The sequence below is a fragment of the Medicago sativa genome, chromosome 7, assembly GCF_051527215.1.
Source record: "Medicago sativa cultivar Bolivia chromosome 7, Bolivia_mono, whole genome shotgun sequence".
In the NCBI taxonomy this organism is placed as follows: Eukaryota; Viridiplantae; Streptophyta; class Magnoliopsida; order Fabales; family Fabaceae; genus Medicago; species Medicago sativa.
Window position 1 is genome coordinate 63,587,374 of NC_140755.1, and position 6,113 is coordinate 63,593,486.

Here is a 6,113-nt window from a genome sequence, read left to right on the forward strand (position 1 = left end):
AGAACAAATACCGGAACAACTCTCAAGTGAATCTGAAACAGTCTCTTCTCCTAAATCTGCAACTATGGAAGGAGAAGGAGTTGTACCACCGAGACCTAAGCTAGGAGACTACGGGTTAGCCACTCATCGCGGTCAACTGACCCACACTTTTCAACCAGCTAACCCCGTTGCTTTCGACATCAAGACAACTGTCCTCAACGGTTTGAGGGACAAGCAATTCGATGGGACTGAAGCTATGAGTCCTCATGAACACTTGAGCCGTTTTGCTGAAACCTGCGAGTTTTGTGTGCAACCAGCCACCGTGACTGAAGCACAAAAGAAGCTAAGGTTATTTCCTTTCACCTTGACGGGAAGAGCAAAAGATTGATTGCTAACAATACCAAACGGGACTGTCCAAACATGGGAAGAGTTAAAGCTGAAGTTCTTGGAGAAATATTTCCCTATGTCTAAGTATTGGGACAAGAAGATGGAGATCTCTAACTTCAAGCAAGGAGAAGGTGAATCATTGTATGATGCTTGGGAGCGATTCAATTTGCTTCTCAAGAGATGCCCTAATCATGAGTTCACCGAGAAGCAATACCTCCAAATCTTCACTGAGGGGGTAACACCAAACACTCGAATGTTTTTAGATGCTTCCGCGGGAGGTAGTCTCAAGAGCAAAACTGATCATGAAGTCCAAGCTTTGATAGAAAATATGGCTGGAAATGAGTATCGTGCTGAAGCTAAGAAGAAAGAAAGAGGAGTGTTTGGGGTGAGTGAACAAACTGCTATCCTTGCTAACCAAGCAGCGATGAATAAACAAATCGAAGCTCTAACTAAGGAGTTTCAAGGCTTCACTTTGGCTCAAAAGCAACAACAAGTAGCTGCAATCAAGTGTGACTTATGTGGTGAAGAACATCCCAACGGTGAATGTGTTCCAGAAGGATCAAATGAAGAAGCTAACTTCATGGGAGGTTATCAAAGGCAGAATCAATACTACAATTCAGGCATTAATAAGCATCCAAATCTAACCTACTCAAATAACAATGCTTTGAACTCTCAGATGCTCACTCCTCCTCAACAACAACAAAGGAAGCCATCAACTCTTGAGGAAACTATGATGAACTTCAAGAAGATGACTCAAGGCAACTTTGAAGAGATGAAGAAGAGTCAAGAAGCTGAAAGAAAGAACAATGAAGCTTCTAGGAAGCTGCTTGAAACTCAACTGGGGCAATTAGCTAAGCAATTGGCTGAACAAAGTAAAGGCGGATTCTCAGGTAACACTAAAGATAACCCTAAGAATGAGTCTTGTAATGCTATTGAATTGAGGAGCAAAACGGTTTTGACACCTTTAGTTCCAAAAGCTCCAAAGAAGGTTGATGATGTAGTTGAGGTGGAGGAGAATGATGTAGTTGAAAAAGAAAATGATCATGGAGTAGTTGAAAACGAAAGGAAGAAAAAAATAGAGGGAGAAAAAAGTGAGAAGTTAATTGATGAAGATTCAATCTTGAGGAAGTCGAAGAGTCAAATTTTGAAAGATGGAGACAAACCACAGGTTATTCCATCATATGTGAAGCTTCCATACCCTCACCTTTCGAAGAAGAAAGAAAAGGATGAAGGCCAATTCAAGAAGTTCATGCAACTTTTCTCACAACTTCAGGTGAATATTCCTTTCGGCGAAGCTCTCGATCAAATGCCGTTATATGTTAAGTTCATGAAAGACTTGTTGACTAAACGAAGGAAGCCTAAGGATGATGAAAATATTGCACTTTCTGAAAATTGTAGTGCTATTCTTCAAAAGAAGCTGCCACCTAAGCTGAAGGATCCTGGTGCTTTTACTATCCCTTGTTCAATTGGACCTGTAGACATTGGAAGAGCTTTATGTGACTTGGGAGCAAGTATAAATCTGATGCCACTTTCAATGATGAAGAAGCTTAAGTGTGGGGAACCAAAACCAACAAGAATGACCATTACTTTAGCTGATCGGTCAATCTCTTATCCTTTCGGTATACTTGAAGATGTGCTAGTCAAGGTTAATGACTTGGTGTTCCCAGCAGATTTTGTGGTCCTAGATATGGCTGAAGATGAAGACATGCCACTCATTCTAGGAAGACCTTTCCTTGCAACTGGTCGTGCTTTGATTGATGTTGAACGTGGAGAGCTAATGTTGAGGTTCCATAAGGAGCAGGTAGTCTTCAATATCTTTGAGGCAATGAAGCACCAAGATGAGAATCCCAAGTGTTACCGGATTGACGTTGTGGAAGAAACAGTCGAAGATAAATCCCTTGAATCTCAACCTATTCAATCTACGGAGGTGGAAAGTGTGGAATCTATAGACAGACAAGAAGTGATTGAAGATGTTGGAATGATAGAGGGTGTTAAGCAACTGGAAGTAAGCAAAGAACAGATGCAACAACAATCATCAGGAGACATCCGTGACAACAAGTATGGGGGATTGACAACTGGTAACAATGAAATAAAGACTACTACCACTGGTCCAGGTGGTAAATTGGCTTATAAGAGGATTCCCTATGGGATGCGTAATGGGCCGGCTGCTTTTCAATGGTGTATGCTTTCAACTCTCTCTGATACTTTAGAAAGAATTAGGAGGTACTGTGACGAAGGGTTGGCAAGAAACAAGCCTATTGATGAAGCTGTGGACCTAAGGAAGTCTGGTGCACAAGGAACTTTCAAGGGTAAGGAACAAAAGCTGAAACGGTACCGTAAAGGAGGACTCCCAAACAATGAAGAGGGAGCCACATCAACTGATCCTTAGGGATAGTCATCAGTCAAGCTAGTGACGGTAAAGAAGCGCTGAGTGGGAGGCAACCCACTATTTATTTTTCTGGTATGATTTTATTGCTTTCAAAAATAAAAACACAAAAATATTTTTCTTTTCTTTTAATACAAGGCAGGAAAGTTTTAAAAATTTGTTCAAAGATACCTCTTGCCAAGAAAATCATGCAAGGTACTGATGTCTTGCATGATTCTCTCCTCAAAAGTTTTTCAAAAATTCAAGGAACTCAGGCATTTTTCAAGAAAACAAAATTTTTGGCCTGAGGAAGCAAAGAATGCTCCCTGTTTGACCAAAATCGCGCCGCACCTATATATGGCCGCAGCGCGATTTTCAAGAGCAGATAGCCTAACCCCCTGTTTTAATGAAATCGCGCCGCGCCTTGTATTTGGCCGCAGCGCGATTTTGCTTGAAAGCTTCCCAACCGTTGCAAAAACTAGCCGTTATAAACCCACCACCTACCAACCGTTGCAAAACTAGCCGTTTCTAGCCGTTACAACGCAAAATCGCGCCGCGCCTTGCATTTTGGCGTGCCGCAATTTTGCCCAAACAGGCCTATAAAAACCTAACTGTTCATCATCATTTTCATCCCATTCTTCCTACCTTTCTCTACCAAAACTTCCCTAAACTTCCATTCACGAATTCTCCTCATTTTCATCTCCTTATTCACTTTCTAACCATCATCAAACCAACATTCCAATCACAAATTCATCAATCCAAACCACCATCAAACCACAATCATTCAAAACTTTCCCAAACTTCACAAAACTTTCCATTCACCATCTTCCCAAACCACAAATGGCCTCCAACCAAAGAAACACCCGCTCAAAGAAAGCCACAAACCCCAAGCCATCCACAAGCAAATCCAAACGTCCTCGTGCCGCATCCGAGCCACCCGAAAACGCCATCCATTTCATCAATGACCAAGCCCAAGAGTTCCATCAATCTATGAAGAGTTTCGAAGTCATAGGGGAGAGGAAGTTTGATTTCACAAAGCTTGTGAAATATCCTTTCTTTGAGTCTGAATTACGAAGGAGGGGGTGGACGAGGTTGAATGAGATGATCGACGAAGCAAACAACAAAACGGTGATCGTCGAATTCTTTGCAAATGCAAGGGTGTCCGATACACCCTTTCAATCTTTTGTTCGAGGAAAGTACATTGATTTCAGCCCGGATGCTCTCAACGCATGGCTGAATGTTCAAGCACCGGAGGAGTGTTGGGTAGAAAAATTGAGGAGGGAGAGATTTGCTATTACGGAGGATACCTTTGATGAGATCATCACCACCATGTGTAGGCCTGGGTCGACTTGGAAAAAGTCCCGGATGCTTACCTATGCGGAGATGCTGCCGGTACACAAGGCATGGGTATCATATGTGGTCCAGACTCTTGAGAGTTCATCTTGCACCTCTGAAATTCCTCTCAAGAGGGTGCTTGCTGCCTACGCCATCATCAAGGAGCACCCTATAGATATTGGCCGCCTCTTGGCCAATAGTCTTCATGATCTAGCAACCGGAAACACCACACAATTGGGGCATGGAAGCTTAATTAACTGGTTGTGTGAGCAACAGTTGGTGCCGGCTTATGATAGTGATCTCAACACAAGCAATATGAAGCCGATCACCGACTCGGTCATGGATGGGTTTGTGAAGAAATATGAAGGCTATATGAAGGAGAGAGAGAGGGAGGCAGCAAGGCAACAACAAATGGAGCAAGGAGGGAGTAGTAGCCAAGGGGGTTATGCTCCTCTTCATCCAAAGCTTGAGGAATTCATGCATGTGCAAGCTAATTGGATGAATGAGACTTCGGACCAGCTGTGGGTGAACCGTCCTAGGTTCTCAGCTGCGTTTGCTGCGGAGGCTCAATTGCATATGGGTCCGATTAGGGGGTCTTATGAGAGGTTTGGAGGCTCCCGTGAGCACATGGAGCAATATTTTACACATCAAGAAGAGTATGGGCTGCGCATGAGGAGGGAAATCACTGATGATTTCAATACCACCGAGCAAGATCAAGGGGATAGCATCTTTGAAGGATTGAGGACACCGGGGGCTGGACACTCGGATGATGATCAGGACATGGGCTGATCTACTGATGGATTAGCATTTTCTGCTTTGTATTTTATTTTTCAGTCATTTTTCTTTTGATGTATTTTCTTTTTATTTTCTTTTTAAATGTCGAAGTCCATTGAACTTATTTCCCTATTGTAATTGCTCCTGCACTTGTTTTATTAATGAATTTGTTTTGTTTCATGTGACCTATTCCAGTTTAGTAACAGTTGTTTGATGAAACGGTATTCCAAAAGTTCTAAAGGAGGGGTGACTTGATTCAAAGGCGAAGTGTACGGCGTTGCTAGGTAGTCACATACTCCCAGAAATCTCAGCCATAAGGTTCATTGCCAAATTTGTTTTTCAATTTACTTATATTTAGATTAGTTTTCCATGCAACTACATTTCTAGAACTTGCATTGTTTCTCTATTATTGATTGGTCTTTGTCAATTACACACTGAGGCAAAAGTGCTTGGTCCTGTGAGCCTTTTTGAAGCCTACCCTGTTTTTAATTTGTTGAAATTATCCTTTCTTAACCAATTGTGAGCCGGTAGGATTAGAACTTTTTGTTCGGTGACAAACTACATTACAAGCCTAGAGACTTTTAGGACTTGTCCCTTAATGTATTTTCTGAGTTAAGGCATTGTAGAATGTTGCTAAAGATTAAGTTTGGGGTTGCTATTGGAATTTGCAACCAACTAAGTTTGGGGTGGGGGTACTAGAGAATAAGAGAACAAAAATGAAAAGAATTATGAAATTGTCATGCAAAATATACACAAAAATGGTGTATCAAAAAAAAAAAAAAAATTGAATGATGAAAAAGGGACAAAACATTGAAAACCCGAGTAACTTCAAACTCGATTGTCCCTAAATGTTATAAATATTCTCTAGTACCTTTGCAATTGTTGTTCCATTAGGTGAATGAATGTGTTGGATTGAACTTTGTGCTTTAACTTCCGTAGGAATGCCTAACTCAAATTTTGTGTAGCCTACTTATCCAAATATATCCCACCTTTCACCTAAGCCCCGTTATAACCCTAAAGACCTCAAAAGTGTGTAATGATATTGACTTTGATTGATATTTAGAAACTTTTCAAGCGTATGGTAATATGTAGACCTGCATGTCGACTGGTAGAACCCTGTTTCAATTTGATGCGAGGAGTTGTGAATTGGTGGATGCGAACAAGTCAAACTAGCTCATCTTTAGCTAGAAGGAGAATGAACTTTTGGGTACTATCGTTTTGTCAGGTAACTGTTATTTTACTGTCATTTGTCACTGTTGCAAGCAAATTCCTT

General features: G+C 41.4%; 1 non-coding gene across 1 annotated transcript; it reads right to left on the minus strand.

Annotated features, from left to right (window-relative positions):
* Positions 1–457: 457 nt before the first annotated feature.
* LOC146907570 (small nucleolar RNA R71) lies at positions 458–564 on the minus strand. The gene has a single exon (XR_015020933.1). It is a non-coding gene; the product is annotated as a small nucleolar RNA R71 (small nucleolar RNA).
* Between the last annotated feature and the right edge of the window lie 5,549 nt (positions 565–6,113).